At 33.7% G+C, this 20,327-nt stretch overlaps 1 protein-coding gene and 1 pseudogene across 2 annotated transcripts in view; one reads left to right on the forward strand and one right to left on the reverse strand.

Moving 5' to 3' along the window:
* LOC146532854 (uncharacterized) overlaps positions 1 to 20,327 on the forward strand; it is a 232,568-nt gene that overhangs the window by 122,308 nt on the left and 89,933 nt on the right. The window lies entirely within an intron of this gene.
* On the reverse strand, positions 14,910 to 15,812 carry LOC146532855 (uncharacterized; annotated as a pseudogene).

The following is a 20,327-nucleotide window of genomic DNA, read 5'->3' on the forward strand; positions in this document are numbered from 1 at the left end:
CTTTCAATATAATATAATAATAATTATATTTTCCCCTAGACTTTTAAACAACTAGGCAGGTGGGAGCAAGTGACGTAACACACTCGTACCTACTTCCAACGCTTCGACGCGTCGACTCGTTGAGCGTAAATTAGGTTGCGGACAACTTTGAATGTTGATACTTTCATATTAGATCAAACAATATGTGGCTCGAATTTCATGGGAATTATATTAAAATGTATTAAAGTTATATATTTTACTTAATTTTGATATTTAGATAGGATTGTAAATACTTTTGAACGTTATTTAAGAGTAGTGGGTTCAGATATTACTCTTTTTTTCTGTTTTTAGCTACACTCTGTATAACGCACATAGACGTTTAGTTTGGAGGAGGGGAACCTTCCATTAAAAAACTTACTTTCCCCACTTTCCGCCAAATTCTTGGGGCATTGCGTATTGAGTGACGGAACCCAACGCCGCAGTTTGTCTCGTTACTAAAATGAAGAATTGAAAATATTTCAATATTTTATTCCCCAAAATGGGAATCGCACCCACAACCGTCACGTTTACAGGACGGCTGTACTCTGTGCAACAAATACTTTTAAATATACACAATATAGTTTATTGGTAATAAATAACCCATGTGGACTAAGATCATAGCTATTTCCGTACTACGTAATTTGGCAGGTACGCTTTCAAGTATAAGTATTTGCAAACATTTTTTGTTTTTTCCAACAAAAATATTTTTATTCAAAAACAATAACTGTCCTATATTTTTAACATATTTCGACATACAAATAATTATGAGAATTGAAGCTGTAACTATCGCTCAAATATATCCTAACCGTACAAAAAAATTGTAAGATCATAATATATTCCTTAAAAGTTTACATTTAAGCTTAGGTAAACGTCAACGCGGATACAAAATAATATTGAATATTATGTTACACTAAAGTATTTCACTAACGCCGGCTCAGTGGTAAGCTGGCTTTATAAAAGATATTTTATGCTGAAATCTTTTAAACCCGCTTTGCTGACTACAGTCGACATAGTTTTAAATGTCTCCTATTTTATTACTTCTTAGATTGTTTTTGTTTAGAGGTTACTAAGAACTGTTACATATACAGTAACTGTTATATACATATATAAATATAACAACGGTTATTTTCCATTTCGCCGCTCTGGTAACGAGGCAAAGCGCGGCGTTGAATACCGCCACGCCTCCTGCATTCTTCGGAAAGTGGGGAACGTATCTTAATAAGAACAAAGTATTTTACTAGGTTTCCAGGTTCATTCGGCATACGCTTGAAACTAAAAAGTATATAAAATATTACTAATTTAAATAACTATGTGTACCTATATAAAATTTCAATCCTGAACTACAACAATCCACGTCCTATAATTTAATCTGACGTGTGTAGGTGTGTATTTGCTTGTAGCAAGCATGGCGTTTACCATCAACCTGACTGTTTGCTGACAATCATCCCTATTCCTATTAATCTACGAGTATATAGATTCTATATAATCAATAGGTATATTGTTTTGTATATAAAAATTATATAGGTAATAGTTATAGGGGCAGTTGTGGCGTAGGGGCACAAGTGTGTAAATGCGACTGTTTTTGGGTTCGATCCCCACTCGAGAAAATTAATTTTTATATATATTTTCATTTCATCTCTCTTGTGTCAAGGTAAAGCTTTAATTCCAGAATTCGGCGGAAAATAGGAAACTGAGTGTCTTAACACTAGGTTCCTTTTGTCTACCCTGTTGTGTGTGGGATACACCGTGAAGCTGACTTATAAAATATATATTTGAAATGAGAACAGATCTAAATAAATTTATAATTACTACACATTCATGGAGAAAACTAATTAATAACATCCCCATATAATATTTACAACCCTTATTAAGTTTAACGTTCCATACGAGGATTTCATAACTTAAATAGATCCCTTCTATCCAGCTTATAATAATCTAAAAAAGGGTTTCAAAATCCGAAAGATTATTCTTGTCCCGTTCCAAAATAATATCACGTCTTACCTCTAAATCACTTCAGCGAATGTACGACAGGACTGGCCCTCTCTCTCTTTGGACTTAATTTGAATATAATAGCCGGAGTCTGTCCCCGTCCATACTCCGGGGGAAGAGGTCAGCACTAATCTGGCTGAGGCTAGGTAACGTTGATAAACTGCGAAACGGAAGTGCTGATGATTTATTTGCATAAATCCTTGCTTGATTTCGATTTTCGACTAATCTTCTATGATTTGTGGTAAATGTTGGTAATAATTTCTGTGTAATTTATATTGTATTGTTAGCTGTGACACTTGTAAATGCGATGGAGTTGTGGCTTCAAATTTCACGTATAGTTAGGACACTAAATTTGGAATAAAAATATTTTTTCTCAGTTTGATTGCTAGTGATGATTGGTGTGTCATCAACAATCAGCATTTGTTATTAAATTAATTTGGCCTATATGACACCTTCGCGGCATACCTTTCAAAGGTTGCAAGAAAAAAAAATGTTATATATTTTTTTATTTTACCGCTGGATACTCCAGAACGAATGTAGGAACTCGGCTCCCACAGTCTTATTTTCGGAACATTGAATATTTAGTTTCTTCCAGGTCTTCTCAGGTCTGAGGCATAGTTTTATTTGAAGTTCAAAAAAATTAAGCATGTAACTTTTTATTTAATAAAATTTTTTGGCTTAATAAGTTTTTATATTATATTTCATGATATTATTATCTCAAAATTCATTCTGTTACGTGAGAAGTTTTCCCTAGATAAGACATGTTTTCAAAACCTAATTGTTAAATATAATCAACCAACGTAATTGCGCTTACAGTGTTACTTTGAATGAATGCTTAACAAATATCTACGAGAACGCAACAATTTTTTTTGCTTGGTAATTGAGAGTATTCAAAGCCATACGAATATACGAGTACATGTGGACGAATGCTGTTATCCTGGCGAATGTGAAATGTTATATTAAAAATGATATACCTACTACAATATGTATGTATATATTTAGAGACTTTAGAGATTTACTTTTCGAATTGCTGTTTTAACGTGCCTGATTGCTGTACCCAGTTCCTGTGTTTATAAAAAAATATTTTTAATCCGCAGAAATATTCTTATCTTTCAAGTTATGGTTGTTCACCAGATGCTCGAAATCTAAAATTTTTATATTTCAATGAAAAATGCCCCCCACTCCTTATAATAATAAGAATCTATGGTATAGTTGGAATTATTATATAGATTTTTTAATATCTAGAAAACTAAAACTAAAACTGCTATCGCCTGCAACTATCTTACACATGTGAAGCTTTCGAACGTTGGCGTAACATCACTACAATCAGTTTGTCTCGCAATCCCATTTCGAGCAACTGCACCAGCTAAAATTTAATAAGTCCAAATATAGCAAACACATCCGGTACAAATTGTTTACACAGCTACCTACCAATGTTTGTAGTATAGATATATATATAATATCAAAATATTGTACTACAATATTTGGAAATGTAATGAAATTGCACTTTTTCTCTGAAAATTAAATCAATTAGTATTGGAGGTTAGGGTTTACAAAATATATTTATTTGACCGAAAAGAAACACTGGAGAAAGTGTATTTAACATGACAATTCGAAATCAATATACGAGTTAGAAGATAAAACTGATCATCGATGGCGATACTCTCTTTGTAGCTAAAATCAAATGACATCCCAATTACAAAAGATAGATTTAGCCTGAGTAAAGATTGCAGTCAGGCATTGCTTTAACTATAGTTATATTAGAGATGTGTAAATATGATATGATATGGTAAACTTTATTTCACTTTCTACGCTCAAAATTGCCGTTCTTATGCCTCAAATTCATCTTAGCAAACTAAAAATTAATTTCCATTATATATTTAAATATTTATTATCTAATTAATAATTCTAAATTATTTTAAATCTGCATTATATATTCTAGATAAAGCTAATATACACTGTTGACCGATTATTTATTTAGTTATTCCGTAAAATAAGAGATTACCTTGTTCTTGGTAATACAAATACAATTACATTATTACAAATACTTTAATTTGGGTTACCTCATTTCATAGATTCTTATTATTTTCTATATAAATGTTCTTTACATTTATTATAAAAATAGACCAAGCTACAACCTACTTAATATTTGTAATGTATAATACATAACCCTAAAACGATGTGGGTGGTTACTTTCCTACTTATAAGGTTAACAAGAAGAACATAGCAAGATTTCATTAAAATAATCCCAAAATGTATATATAAATTTATTCTTACGTAAATATCCAGGAAGTCAACCCACGTACTATTCAATATAAAAAGAATAATAGTAACTTTACTTGCGCAAAGGAAACCTAGTGTTAAAACACTCTATTAGCCGTAAAATGGAAACTTTCGGTCTAATTCTTAAGATGTCGAGTGTTGAGCGATGGAGGTCAACGTCGTTCTTGGTCTTTCTACTAGAGAAATTAAAAATAATTAATTTTCTCCAGTAGGAATCGAACCTACACCCGTCACGCATATAGTCAGCCTCCATGTCGCTGCTTTTTTTGCCATATTACCGAATAAGTGTATGCTACTGATGGTTAATTAAACCTGCAAAATAACTATACGATGGAAAGTACATATTTCCTGGATTAGAAATCAAAACCATAGTACGAACCAAACAAGTCTCATCTACGCCTCCTAAATAACTAACAAAAAAAAACAATAACAATATATAACAATAATACCAAATTAACGTTCCCAAGGAAAAAATCTCATTATCATTAGATATACCCATATAATAATATAAAGGAAAAACGAAAGCGATCCGAATAAACACCACGTAGATCAACTTATTGAGGTGGCAAAAACTAATGGAGAACGTGTATACTGTAATTAGACGATACTTCTTCGTGAGATATTAACCTAAATGACTCTATTTATTGTCTTTTCCCGCGTGACTTGAAAAAATGGATGAAGTCAAGCTGAAGTAGACCAAGTGATAGATTTGTATTAGTTGTATTTTTTTAATTAAGCTGACTGTTTTTATATATATTATGAACCTGACTTTATTTTGATTTCTTTTGTTGGATAATTATCTTTAAGTTATTGTGGGAACCTGCTCAGAGACTCCGTTCCCCACTTTCCGCCGAATTCTGGAGGCATTGCATGTTGAATGGGCACGCATGAAGCGCTTTGCCTCGTTACCAGATTGAGGAAATTAAAGTATTAAATATTTAATTTCCTCGAATGAGAATCGAACTCGTAACATGTCGCACACTTGTGCCACTATGGCCTCAAAAATTTAAATTTGTAATAACATTTTCAATTACATTTATTTAAACAAAACTTAACGAAAATTCGTCTTTTCATGTCTTACAAAAACTTTTTACATAAAGGCATCTTTATTTCGACATTTTCACTTATTTCGAACATAAGATGTTGTTAGAGGAGCCGGGACCGTATTAAATTTGATCCACTAGCGTCCTTTCTCTTCGAACGAGTTCTACTGTCCTCTTTAATTGAGAAATTTGTGTCAGACATCATTTATTTTCATTTTGATCTTCATTTTATTCATTTTAATGTGTAACTTTTATTAAAGATTATTTTGTAAGTAATCTATTTTATTGGTGATATATCAAGAAATGTAGAAAGTATATTAGATTATTTTTTTAACATGTTGTATCTCGTACATAGCAGGGTTGTCAGGGGGAACCTGGGAACCTAGTCTTAAGACTCTGTTCCATTAAAACGGAAGTGCCGTTTCCCATGGCCGGTTTATGGCGAATTCTTGAGTGGCGGAACTCAACGCCACTAAAATTTGATGTAAAAAAAGCAAAGAATGGTCATTTTACTGCTTTTTGTAGTACATATTTTCTATTTCAAACTAGTTTAAGTTTTAATTTTTTACCGGGAAAAATAATTATGCGGACAAAGCTGAACACTGAAATTGGCTTAACCTAACTTTGGAGCGAAATAAATTAGGATAAGTTTTATGAAACACTATTTTTAAATCGCTTGCACAAAAAACGGAATACAAAGGTAAGTATAATTTTATAGGCAAAATTGTAAAGTTAAAAGGAAATAGATTTTATTGTATATGTAATTTAGGTATATTTATTTTGTGTATACATAAATATTATTATTTATACTTTATTAATAACGTATTTTTCTTAGCAGCACCCAATGTATTTGTTGAATCATGTTCCTTATTTATCTTTGGCTATTGAACGGGATTGACACATTTTGAGGATTATTAAGACGTTTTTCTCATAATGGTGATTAAGATGTTGCATAAGAATTTCATACTGAGGAGTTTTATATTTATTCTTAAAGAGCAAACTATAAAAAGCTTGCAAGTGGGCAGACGATTTAGAATCAAACAGGTATCGAGTTTTGATAATTATAAGATTTATTTATAAACATATTATGGTACAATTTTTAATAATATAATTTATCTGTATTCAAACCTTACTTTGAAAAGCACACACTTACAGCAATTACATTAGTCACTTCCAATCTTTTCTTATTAAACCGAATTGCGGTAACATCCAAGACTTTATTAGTCCCGTGTGCGACGCTAGACAAAGGCGCCCATGTCCTAATAACCTAAGCTATGTCTCACAGAACCATTGATAAAGCTTCTCTTTATTATGTCATCTTTACATTGTAGGAAACAGTTTTAGACTTACATTTTCTGGAATTCGCAAAACTTAATTAAATCTACTCCGTCCAGCTCGAAGAATTCGAACGAATTAAGAGTGCTGTTAGTATTTTAGTTTATTTTCATTTTAATTTAAAGTGAGAATAATTACTTAAATTTTAAATGAGATTTGGCAAAGGTTTGTGTACACAAAGGCTACAGTTTTGAAAGTTAAACAAAAGAGAATATTTGATTACATCACTCTTTATACTGTTTATGACATTGACATTTGTAACGGACGAATGAACGAGCCCTTTTAATTAATTTATTATTATTATTTAAAATAATAATATTTTATAAATTGTTTCTGTTTTAAATTTATTTTTAACCCCTCAACTGAAAACATATAAAAAATTTGTATTATTATTTGACTACTATGATTTAATGGCTTATAAGTTTCACCTGCAACTTTGTTTGTCTAAAATTATTCATCTCTCCGTTCCTTCTGTAACCGTCTATAAAAAACCAAAACTAGTTCCATTCTCTACAGACGGTCACAGAAATTCCATTTAAAACCTCGCCTTAAACAAATTTACTTAATATATTACAAATAAAAAATATATGTATTTAGTGAAATTTGATCTCACAGTTACCGCGTTCAGTCAAACACGTAGTAATATCGCGTAGTAGGTAGAGAGGATACCTAGAGTAAGGACACTCCGTTTCTTAGATACCCACTTTTCCGAGACATTGCACCACCATGTTCTTCAGCTAATTAATTATAAACAAAAAGAGTTCAACATACATACAGACATGTAGATATATCGCTATTTAATTATCAACATCCTATACAGATTCAAAGAGCAACGGCAAAAGGGTCTGACATACGCAAAATCAAGCTTTTTCCTTTTTTTTTCCATCTCTTTGGGAGTTAGCACAGTTTCGATTCAAACGAGAATGTAGTATTGCAGTAACAAATTAAATTGGTGACTTGGATTTACAGGGTAAATGTTCCAATTAGTGTTTTGGTGGAGGCGAGTTTCAGTTGGAAACGAGATTGCCTACGAGGCACCTGCTTCGATGTTTACTGAATTGCTCTGGGATACGTCTTGATTGTCCTTCTTACCTTACAATTTGGCGTTAATGAATTGAAACCTACCTTTCTATTTCTTTTAGTAATTATTTTGGTTTGTTAATATTTAGATTTTTTTTTTGAGTTTATTATTTGTTTTTTTTATCAATGTATTTAGGTATGGTGTAGAGTTAATTAAAATAAGACAGATATTTTTATACAAAAGTAATTTTACCTACGGCTTCGCCCGCATGGTTCATTGGAAATCATTAAGAATTATATATTACACATGAAACGTTCTAAGACCCCGATAGCCCTGACCACAAGTACAATGGGTTATAAGAAAAAAATGGAATAAAAAAAATGGTGGGTAAATAGCAACAACTACGTTGTTACCAGAACGAGGAAATGAAAATATTAAATAACTAGCAGACCCGCGAACTTCGTATCGCCTAACAGTCGATTTTTTTTTATTCTGCTATTAGCGACACCGGGTCAGCTAGTAAGATAAAAAAAATAAAAACTTAAATCATTTTTAATTCTTATAATATTCATTAAAAATTATAATAAAAATAACAATTTCCGATATCTTATTATGATGCCTACTTATTATATTTTATTTTATTTTTACTTATTCTAAATTCAGTTTCATTTTCATTGTAGTACTTTATGGTACACGTTATTTTTTGTTTGGTTATCTGGCGCGTAAACAAACCATCTGCTGGTTTTCCAACACGAGAACAGGCAACATACAACAGACCATGCGAGAAACATGAGTTTTCTATATTAATACCACAAACACTTAATAACTGCCCCTGGGATTTGTTTATAGTCATTCCGAAAGCAAGCCGTACTGGAAACTGTAGTCTTTTAAGCTCGAATGGTATGTCAGTCGAAATCATTGGGATGCCCCGCATCATCAAAAAGTCTTCTATTTTATACTTTCCTTTTAATATGATTGCTTCGATTACGTTATTCATTATTTTTTTATCGCTAATCGTGTGCCGTTACAAAGTTACAGTTGGTTAATATTTCGCAACATTATAACTACACATTCAAGCTTTAATTGAAGGTTGTGAGGCAGCAATCCTGGCAAATCAAGTGAATTTAAAAATTCCGGTGGATAGTTCACGACATCATGTTCATTAGTTGCCGTTTCAACTAACTTATGTGTCCTTATTTTGCCAGGAATGCCATCTTGAAAATTTATATTTAATTCATTTACATCAGTGTGTTTGGCAGCCAGTAAAGCTCTTTCGCTCAACCAATTATGGAATAAATAATCAGCAACGTTTGGAAGCACTATATGAATAAGTTCATCTTTTGATTACGTTAACTGACAAGAACTATCAGGAAAGGTGATGCAGCCAGTCAGCGCATCTACAGGAAGTTTGCCATTACCAATATCAATGAGTTGTTTAGAGAATATGTCTCCAGATTGATCATTTTGCAACATGACACACATATTCTTGCTTAAATGTAATACCTTGACATGTTTCCACAATTTCGAGGACTTTAAACATGAATTCAGTTCATCAGCTTGCATTGAACGTGGAACCACTGGCAATCCTCCTCCTTATAATAAAATCATTGCGCCACCAAATTGATTGGCAAACTGAGTTTTTACAATAACCTTTCAATATTGGCAAGCAGCGTTCATAGGTCCAATAGCAACACAGCTGAAGGCACTACTGGCATCAATTGATATATCGTAACAAAAAGCAGCTCGATTCATATTTGCAACATTATCAGTCAACTATCGTGGTCACGTTCATTGCAATCTTCATGTTCTGAGTACGATTAGATTCTTCTGCCTAAATTTGTCCACCGCCTTATAGAAGGCATTTTTTATAAGTCACAAATACACAACACTTTATTAATTTTATAAAATTTGTGGCTTTTTAGATTTAGTAATATAGACGCACAATGAGACGTTTACATTTCAATTGACACCTTACCATAGAAATATTGACAAATATTGACATTAATAGACTGAGATCCCAGGGCCCCCAGACCTACACCATTTTAACAAAGCTGAAATTTTGAGGATTGATAGTCTAATATGTACTTAAGACTCTCTAACTTAAAAACCTTCAGAGATAGTGCCAACTTAAAGCACACTTTCAGTTGCGTTAAAGAAGAAAGTCTCTTTTTTTTCTCATTTATTTATGTACCACACAATAAAGAAAGTACAGAAAACTTATGATAACAGAAAAAATGTGTACAATGGATAACTCATCTCTAATAGAGATCTCTACCAGAAACCCTTGAATGTAGCGGATGTTTAAAGAAATGATTCGGGTGCGGTATTTTAATATAATGTTAATAATAATAATAAACCTACATACAAATATACATAATATTAATCAATATTACTATACCTACATAAATATATACAATGACATAAAAGAGTTGAACAGAAAAAGAAAATTAATAAAAAAAAGACAAAGCGACTACTAAAGATTCTAATTGAGATTGAGAAATGTTGTTTTAATTTGATTTTAATAGTATTTAGAGATAGATTGCCCGATAGTATAGAGTTAGGTAGTGAGTTCCATAAGCGCACTGCTTGAACTGTGAAGGATTTTTCATAGAAAGAGGTATTAAATATAGGGCACTCAAGCTTTCTTAGAGTTACACATGAGCGTACAGGTCTTTCACTTGGAAGTGTCAATTGAAAACGCTCCCTTAAGTAAGGAAGAGAGTTTTTATACATGTTTTAAAGTAAAAAATGTATATTTCACATTTTTTCACGTGGACCTTTACTTCTGCCAGACGTCGTAAAGGTTCTTTAAAATTGGGGCGAATTACATTAAAGTAAATCTAAAATTTATAATATATTATTTACGGACTATTTCAAGACCTCTCTAGCCCCAGACCCTAAGCAACCAGATCAATCCGATGGCTTTATCATTTTTCCAAAAAGAGATATACCGTTATTTTTCTCTACCTCTGAAAGGATCCCATTTTCAAGTTAGTGAGTAAGAATACTGTCTTAACTACATGTAAGACTAATAGTCCTCAAAATTTCACCTTTGCTAAAATGACGTCGGTCTGGCAGCTCTGGGTTCTTGGGCTATAATATTTATACGATACTAACGTCACTCAATTATTTTGCCTTCCAGGAATCCAGCTACTAACATTTAAACTTTATAGTAGTGTATTAAAGTCCAAATTGACTTTTAAGTAGATTTTAATACGAATCTTTTGTATTATATAGAAAAGTCATGTTTTTGGACCTTTTCTAGTAAATTTTATTTTTTTTCTGTCCGTTAGAACCATCCTAGTACTTCAAGGAATATTATAAAAAAAGAATTACCGAAATCGGTTCAGCTGTTCTCGAGATTTGCGCTTAGCAACACATTCAGCGATTAATTTTAAAAAAAAAAAAGATATTTCGTATATTGTTTTGATATTATAAAATTACTTTTGCCTCCTTCCAGAGTGAGGTAATGAAAATATTAAATATTTCATTTCTTCAAGTAGGAATCGAACTCAGAACCTGTCGTGTATACAGTCCGGTGCTTGTGCCACTGCGCCACAACGGGCCTTAAAATTATAAGAATTTAATTTTTTTTATCTGTGATACACATATATGTTACCGATTTATGGATATTCTTTTTAAATTTTATTTAATTTGTATATATTTATTAAAAATATTTACTTAAATTTATATCATTTGGTGTTGAACCATTTTAAATAATAATTATGGTATTACGTAAACGTCAAAACAAATGTTTATTACGTAGAATAATTTATTTTAAGACGACTGACGAATTATATGTAATAAAGTTTAGCTGGGTTTCACATTGGATCCATTATTTTTTTATGTCAACAGAAAATGCTCATCACGTTGAATAACTTTTCCTAATTCGTTGTATTGATATCTCTTATAGATTAGGCGGGCTGCTAGGGTCTCACATCAGGTATTCGGACTATCAAAATAAATTATAGCCTATATGTTGCCGAAGACTAATAGCTATGCAACAAAAGAAGTTTCATTTAAATCTGTCCAGTAGTTTTTGAGTTAAAGAGTCACAACAGACAGACAGACAAGAATTCCAAAAATCATATTTTTACCTTCTATTAGTTGTATTGAATCCCCCTGACGTGTTTTTTTTAGTTTATATTCAATGTACAGATTTTACCCCCTTTACAGTTTTATTATATACTAGCAGACCCGCGAACTTCGTATCGCCTTACAGTCGATTCTTTTTTTTTAATATGTATTCTACTATTCGGGACACCGGGTCAGCTAGTAAGATAAAAAAATAAAGAAAGTTGATAAGTCAACAATTATATAATATCAAAAAAAAAAACTTAAATCACTTTAAATTCTTGTAATATTCATTAAAAACTACAATAAAAATAACAATTTCCGATATCTTATTATGATACCTACTTATTATATTTTATTTTTACTTATTCTAAATTCAGTTTCATTTTCATTGTAGAACTTTATGGTACCCGTTATTTTTTGTTTGGTTATCTGGCGCGTAAACAAACAGAGCAGATGGTTTTCCAACACGGGAACAGGCAACATACAATAGACCATGCGAGAAACATGAGTTTTCTATATTAATACCACAAACACTCGATAACTGCCCCTGGGATTTGTTTATAGTCATTGCGAAATCAAGCCGTACTGGAAACTGTAGTCTTTTAAGCTCGTATGGTATGTCAGTCGAAATCATTGGGATGCCCCGCATCATCAAAAAGTCTTCTCCTTTATACTTTCCTTTCAATATGATTGCTTCTATTACGTTATTCATTATTTTTTTATCGCTAATCGTGTGCCTTTACAAAGTTTCGCAAAATTACAACTACACATACAAGCTTTAATTGAAGATTCTTCTTCTTCCTGGCATTAATCCCGGCTATTGCCAGGGTCTGCCTTCCTAGTCAAACTACTCCACTTTGCAGGATCTTTTGCGTCCTCGGTGGTTAGACCATTGGCTCTCATGTGCTGCATCACGACATCCAACCAGCGCTTCCTTGGGCGTCCGGAAAGTCGCGTCCCAGGAACTGGTATAGCAAGGCACTTGCGTCCGACATAGTTCTTAGGCCGGCGCGTAACATGGCCAAACCATCTCAAGCGACGCTCTTGGAGCTTATCCGCTACATCACGGACCCCAAGAATACCTAGAATGAATGTGTTGCGTATGCGGTCAGACCGCGTTACGCCGCACATCCACCTCAGCATCTTCATTTCCGTGACGTGAAGCTCCTGAGTGTGCCGAGATAGTGCTGGCCAACATTCGCTGCCGTATAAAAGAACCGGTCCGACGATGCTCTTGTATATCAGCCCGTTGAGCTTGGGCGGTATTCTGCGGTCGCAGACCACACCAGTGACCTCCCGCCATTTGGCCCAGGCAGCGCTTATCCGGCCATGGACATCGTGATCGATGCCTCCAGACTCGTGCATAACGGATCCAAGGTACCTGAACTTCTCCGACTTAACGGCTGGCTCAGGACCTATAAGGATGGTGCTCGAGTCCCGGCTCCCGCAGGCCATGTACTCTGTCTTCGACACATTTAGTTTAAGACCGCCGTTCTCAAGCGTACCCTTCCAGAGGTTCACTTTACGCTCCAGCGTCAGTCGGTTCTCGGCAATGAGTGCTATGTCGTCGGCATACATCATCAGCCATGGAGGCTGGTCCTGGATGTGAGCCGAGACAGTATCGAGCACTACATTGAATAAGAACGGACTAAGAGCCGAGCCCTGGTGAACCCCCACTGTAATCGGGAAGGGTCTAGTGTCGCCAACAGCAGTCCTAACCATAGAAGCGGAATCGTAGTACATGCCTCTGATAATCTCAATATAGGCCTCAGGGATCCCTTTGGATCGCAATGCCCACCAGATACACTGACGAGGCACACAGTCAAAGGCCTTCTGCAGATCTAAAAAGGCCACATGCAGAGCTCTCCTTTTTTCCCTGTATGCCTCCATCAAAGTTCTGAGGGCGAAAATGGCGTCCATGGTGCCCGATCCTGGCTGAAATCCATATTGAGACGCAGAGACAGTACACTCTCGGCGGAGCCTGAGGTCGATCATGCGCTCGAAGAGCTTCATGGTATGACTCATAAGCTTAATGCCCCTATAACTACCACAATCTTGAACACTGCCCTTTCCCTTGTAAATAGGGGTAATAAAGCTAAGCCGCCACTGATGCGGCATCTTACCAGTGTTCAAGATATGGTTAAAAAGGTCAGTAAGCATGAGCACACCAAGAGAGCCCAACGATTTCCACGCTTCGATCGGAATGTCGTCAGGTCCCACCGCTTTTCCGTTCTTCATTCTTATTCCAGAGGATGTCCTGACTAATATCTGTCCGATATTTGTTTGTGGGCATACGGGTACGCGACCCCGGATCCTCGAGCCGCCACTCTTACATCCTCATCCAGTCCGGAAGAATGGTGTCCCCCCCCCCTTCCCCTCCTCCTTTCCTTAGCTCTCTCCTTCTTCTACCTATCCTACTCCTTCTATTTTACTCTCCCCTCGGTTTTTCCCCACAAAGGGGTGGCTCCAATTAAAAACCGCCAACCGCCACTTAAATGGACCATGAAGATTGTTAGGCGGAAACCCTGGCAAATCAAGTGAGTTTAAAAATTCCGGTAGATAGTTCACGACATCATCTTCATTAGTAGCCGTATCAACTGATTTATATGTCCTCATTACGCCAGGAATTACATCTTGGAAATTGAAAATTTAATTCATTTATATCAGTGTGTTTGGCAGCCAGTAAAGCTCTTCCGTTCAACCAACCATGGAATAAATAATTTTCAGCAACATTTGGAAGCACTTTATGATGAATGAGTTCATCTTTGGATTACGTTAACTGACAAAAACGATCAGGAAAGGTGATGCAGCCAATCAGCGCATCTATAGGAAGTTTGCCATTACCAATATCAATGAGTTAATTAGAGAATATGTCTCCAGATTGATCATTTTGCATCATGACACGAATATTCTCGCTTAAATGTAATACCTTGACATGTTTCTACAATTTGGAGGACTTTAAACATGATTTCAGTTCATCAGCTTGCTTTGAACGTGGAACCACTGGCAATGTTTGGCGAAAATCTCCTGATAATAAAATCCGTAGATCTTTTAAAGTTCTTTCTAAATTCAACTGCCAAATCAAATTAAAGTGTTTAGTAAGTGATATTGTAGATGACATAGCATCTCATAAACAAAATATTTCAATTACCTGCATTTATCATCTTGATTGGGAAATCATAGCCATCTTCAACTTGCCAAAATATAATGGGATATTGCAGTGCATCATATGAGCGATGTGTTTCCTTAATACGTTGTAATCGATTATTTCACGTGACTCCAAATTTTCTCCAATTTCAACAATGGCAACTTCATCGATAGAAGATGCATTAAAACATTGCACTTTTGAAAAATATAATTAGTTAATTGTATTTGTGAAATAATTTTTGTAATTGTTCAACTATTGACCTTTTCAGTGAATTGTTATGTGTACAACGTAGGTTGATTTCTTGTGGAGAATTTTTCATAAAATAAATTTGCTAAGACTTGTAGTCGCTATCTGGTACTGGTAACAATAAACCTGCTCTATGATATATTTGACCTTGTAACTATTGAGGGAAAAATGTATTGTAATGCGTATGGGCTATAATAGTTATGATTAACATACATGCAACTGCAGATACTATGACAAAACTTAAAAATTATAAGTCATTTGAAAGCAGTCGTTGTATTGTTGAATATTTTTTAAGAAGTGTATATGGAATATGCTCCTATTCCTAAAACCAATGAGTGCAATGGCTCTGGAGGTGGAAGTTACGGTATCAATTTACACAACACAATCTATTGGCTTTATTTTACAATAACAATTTTTGAATTTCAATTTTTACAATAACCTTACAATATTGGCTAACTGAGTTCATAGGTCCAATAGCAACACAGCTGTAGGCACTGCTGGCATCAATTGATATATATATATATATATAACAAAAAGGAGCTCGATTCAAATTTGCACCATTATCAGTAGTAGTAAACTATCGTGCTTTACGGGTCTGTCTCAATCGATTTTTTTCACGTTCATTGCAATCTTCACGTTCTGGGCAGTACGATTAGATTCTTCTGCCTAAATTTGTCCACCGCCTTATAGAAGGCATATTTAGTAAGTCACAAATACACAACACTTTATTAATTTTATAAAATTTGTGGCTTTTAGATTTAATAATGTAGATGCACATTTACAACAAAAAGACTTTTACATTTCAAGTGACATTTTACCATAGAAATATTGACAAATATTGACATTAAAAGACTGAGATCCCAGGGCCCCCAGACCTACATCATTTTAGCAAAGCTGAAATCTAATATGTACTTAAGACTGTATGCATACTCTCTAACTTAAAAAAACCTTCAGAGATAGTGCCAACTTAAAGCACACTTCCAGTTACATTAAAATAGAAATTCTCGTTTTTATATATGTTTTAAAGTAAAAAATGTATATTTCACATTCTTTCACGTGTACCTTTACTTCTGCGAAACTTCCTAAAGGTTCTTTAAAATTTAAATATATTATTTACGGACTATTTAAAGATCCCTCATATATAACCAGATCAATCCGATGGCTTCATCATTTCCCCAGAAAGAGATATACCGTTATTTTTTGCTACCTTTTAAAGGATCCTATTTTCAAATTAGTGAGTAAGCATATAATAAATAAGCATATGTCTTAACTACATGTAAGACTAATAGTCCTGGCGACTCTGGGATCTGGAGCTATAATATTTATACGATACTAACGTCAGTCAATTGTTTTGCCTTCCCGGAATCCAGCGACTAACATTTAAACTTTATAGTACGGTATTAAAGTCCAAATTGACTTTTAAGTATTAATACGGATCTTTTGTATGGGAATGTAGAAAAGTGTTGTTTTTATATCTTTTCTGGCAATTTTTTAAAGTTGGATCCAATTTTTTTTTATTTCAACTGAAAATGCTCATCACGCTGAATAACTTTTCCTAAAGCGTTGTATTGATATCTCTTATAGATTAGGCGGGCTGCTAGGGTTTCACATCAGGTATTCGGGCTATCAAAATAAATTATAGCCTATATGTTGCCGAAGACTAATGGCTATGCGACAAAAGAAGTTTCATTTAAATCTGTCCAGTAGTTTTTGCGTTAAAGAGTCACAACAGACAGACAGACAGACAAGAATTCCAAAAATTATATTTTTCTCTTCTATTACTTGTATAAAGTCCCCCGGAAAGGTTTTTTTTAGTTTATATTCAATGTACAGATTTTACCCCCCTTACAGTTTTATTATATATATAGATTAATACAAGTAGGAATAGGACCTACAATTTTCGTTTCTTAAAGTCTGATACTATATAAAATCATATATGTATATGATGTTTTTTTTATACATATATATGTATAGACTGGTAGGCAAAATCTAACAGATACTAATTTTGTTTTATATTGTGACGTTAATTTGAAATTATTCTAATGTACACAGTGGTGCGGTCTGTTAGACCGCGCGCAGTTAACAAAGGTTCGACTGAACTGAGCACAATGGGAGCGTTCCGAAACTGTTTAGTGATTTCGTGCTGGTTTCAATAATCGTTATATACGAGTATATATACGTATCCTATATACGTAGGTATATACGAGTACTTTGATTTATTTTGGTACTATGTTCATATAGCATAGCTTTACGTTATAATCCAGCATATAGCAGGGTAGGTAGAGAACCTAGAGTTAAGACATTCTGGTTCTCTAATGGTTGTCTAATTTACATGAAATTACGTTGTTTATTTATAACTAGGGTATAGTGTGCTTACTTAGAGCAGGAAAACACAAGAAATATAAATAATATAGAAATCAAACTTATAATCATCATCTGTAAGCATATTCCAAATGCTCTACCGTGGATTGTCTTGATGGGTGGATGTGTCTTAACGGGTACGGAGTGTCTTACCACTAGGTACCCAGGTTCTCTTTGCCTATTCTGCATGTGCAAAATACAGCTTAACAAAAGGTATAAAAAATTTCAATATATAAACACACATACAGCTCGTTGAGTTCATCAACTTGACTAAGATTAAATACTGTATGATTTTTGTCTTCAAATTGTGAGGACGGAAGTAATGAAGTGAACTATGGCCATCTTCAATTCATTTTAGACTTGGCGTAGTGCCATCCTGAACCTGCCTGCTTAGCTTTGTACATTTGATTTAGGTAGCGTGGAAACCTTACGGGACATTATATGTCGTATTATATTAGTAAGTTAAAATTGATTAAAGTAATAGGTTCGAATTTAAAATTACTCCATTTATCTATTATGTACAGGTAGAAATATGTAAGTAATAATACAGCGAAAAAACGATAATTTTTGTTATAAACAATTTTATTAAAATTGTTCGGTTTACATTTTTTTTAACTTCACAATGTTAATTTCTTAGAGTGGAAATCGAACCTACAACATGCATGCATAGAGCACATGCAGCGCGATTGGTCTCGTATAAAAATAAGTTATTAACTTTATTGGGAATCGAACCCAAAGTGAAATAACCTTGTTTACTGTGAAATTTCGTCTCACTGAGCCATAATGGCCTTGTTTTTATCTATACAAAAATATAGCTAATAAGTATTTTACTAAAAGATTAAAATACTTTAGTGCTTAAACTTAAGCCTTATTTAAACTAGTAGTGAAATGGCATTCAGCCAACTCGAACCTGTCTCTTTAACTTCGTTACATTTGATTTAGGTAGCCTCAACTCCCTGATCGATCGTATTTAGTATATTGAAGAGTTTTCTTTGTTCTAAAGTTTTAATGAAAAATCTTTTTATTTTTTGTAGATATTTTGTAATTGTAATTAAATATATTTATTTATTTATTTTTTCTTGAGTAAATTAGAAAACATATTAAAATTTTCCCATTTAGCACACGAACTCGGTATCTTGGTTCTTTCAAACTTCATTTTCATCATTACTTTCTCCGTAACGAGTTAGCGCGGCGTTAAGTTCCGCCATTCAACACGCAATGTCATCAGGATTTTGGCGGAAAAAGGGAACAGAAGAGTCTTAATTAGAACGGAGTTTCTTAACACTAGCGTCCCTCTGCCTACTCTGCTATGTGTGAGAAAATACGTAAAACATCAACTATATACATTCGAATATAGTAAATATTTATTACATCATTAATATACATCAATTATATACATACTAGTATACAAATATTTATTGATACATTTCTAAAACATTTTTCTCCATTTCCAATACTATAGCCAAATCCAATTCGCGAGTAAATATTTACTTTATTCGAACAACTAATCACAGCTTAAACATTGTACTGCTAATTCCAGTATTAAACTATATTGAGATTTGATCCCACTACCGATATTACAGGATAAAGAGCTTTACGCTTGGTGTCAATGTACGTGAAAAATAGTTCGAAAGCTTCCACATGAGGTGTTCCTGAGCTTTGCGAGGTTAAACCTAACTGACGTTGTTATAAAATGCAAATCGGATTTGGCAGGAAAATTAAATTATTTATATAGCGTGTACGTACTCGTACAAATTGTTTGACAATGGAATTTAAAACGACTAATGAATTAGTACACAACGTGTTTGGGGTAATTGTTTGGTAGTGGGTTCAATTTTGATAAATAAATTAAAGTTTAATTAAAGTTTTTTTTCTCTTATTGCTTGCTATATTTATTATTTATGTGGTTCGAGTAAGTGTTGCGTTGTCGTGACCACTTAGGATGTGTTTTGTTTTAACACCTCCTTGTATCCTGCATATAAAAGGGTAGATAGGATTCACCTAGTGATAAGACATTCCGTATTCCACACACTGCTTTATTTCTATTTTCTATACATTGCGTGCTAAGTGTCTAAACTCAACGCCGCGCTTTGCATTGTTCCCGGAACTAAAACTTGAAAATAATTCATTCCTCTAAATGAAAATCGAACTCACAACCATCGCTCGTACCAAACGATATGCCACGTAGCTACGAAACCTATAGCTGTAGAAATAAAAAAAAATTAACCTCTACTAACACACAAGTTACGAGTGCATAGCATAAGAGGTAACGTCACTAGCACATTAGTCGGTCGGTCAGCACGAACAATTATCGAGTTTAAGCCGACATTAATAACGCGTAACGGGCTTTGCGCCTGACTTGCGGCCGCATACATAATTCTGCGGTGGCTAATCGCTCTACTAGCCTGCCTACGATATATTTAAATGTTTGAATTGTTCTATTGGATGGCGGGGCGTCGTTTTTTTTTTTGTTTATTTATTAAATTATTTAAGTTTTTTTCTACTGTATTTTATCAGTAAGTATTATAATGGTTATATAATTAATTTATTATTTAAAAAAAATTAATACTTCTATAAATTTCGTTTATTTTAAAATTCAAAATTGAGCCATGAAATATGCAACTTTACGTTTGTTGTTTTTTTTCATTTTTTTTCGTTATTCGATCGATCGACAAGAAGGAAAATAATCTCGGGCGATTCATTGTAAATTATACTATAACAACAATGTAATAGATTACGTTTAAATAACGTAGATAACCCGGACACTAAGTAAATCTTATAAAGATTGCTTAGCTTAACGCTGTAT

Source organism: Heliconius melpomene, chromosome 13 (assembly GCF_056956725.1).
Source record: "Heliconius melpomene rosina isolate 202511_hmr_F chromosome 13, ASM5695672v1, whole genome shotgun sequence".
In the NCBI taxonomy this organism is placed as follows: domain Eukaryota; kingdom Metazoa; phylum Arthropoda; class Insecta; order Lepidoptera; family Nymphalidae; genus Heliconius; species Heliconius melpomene.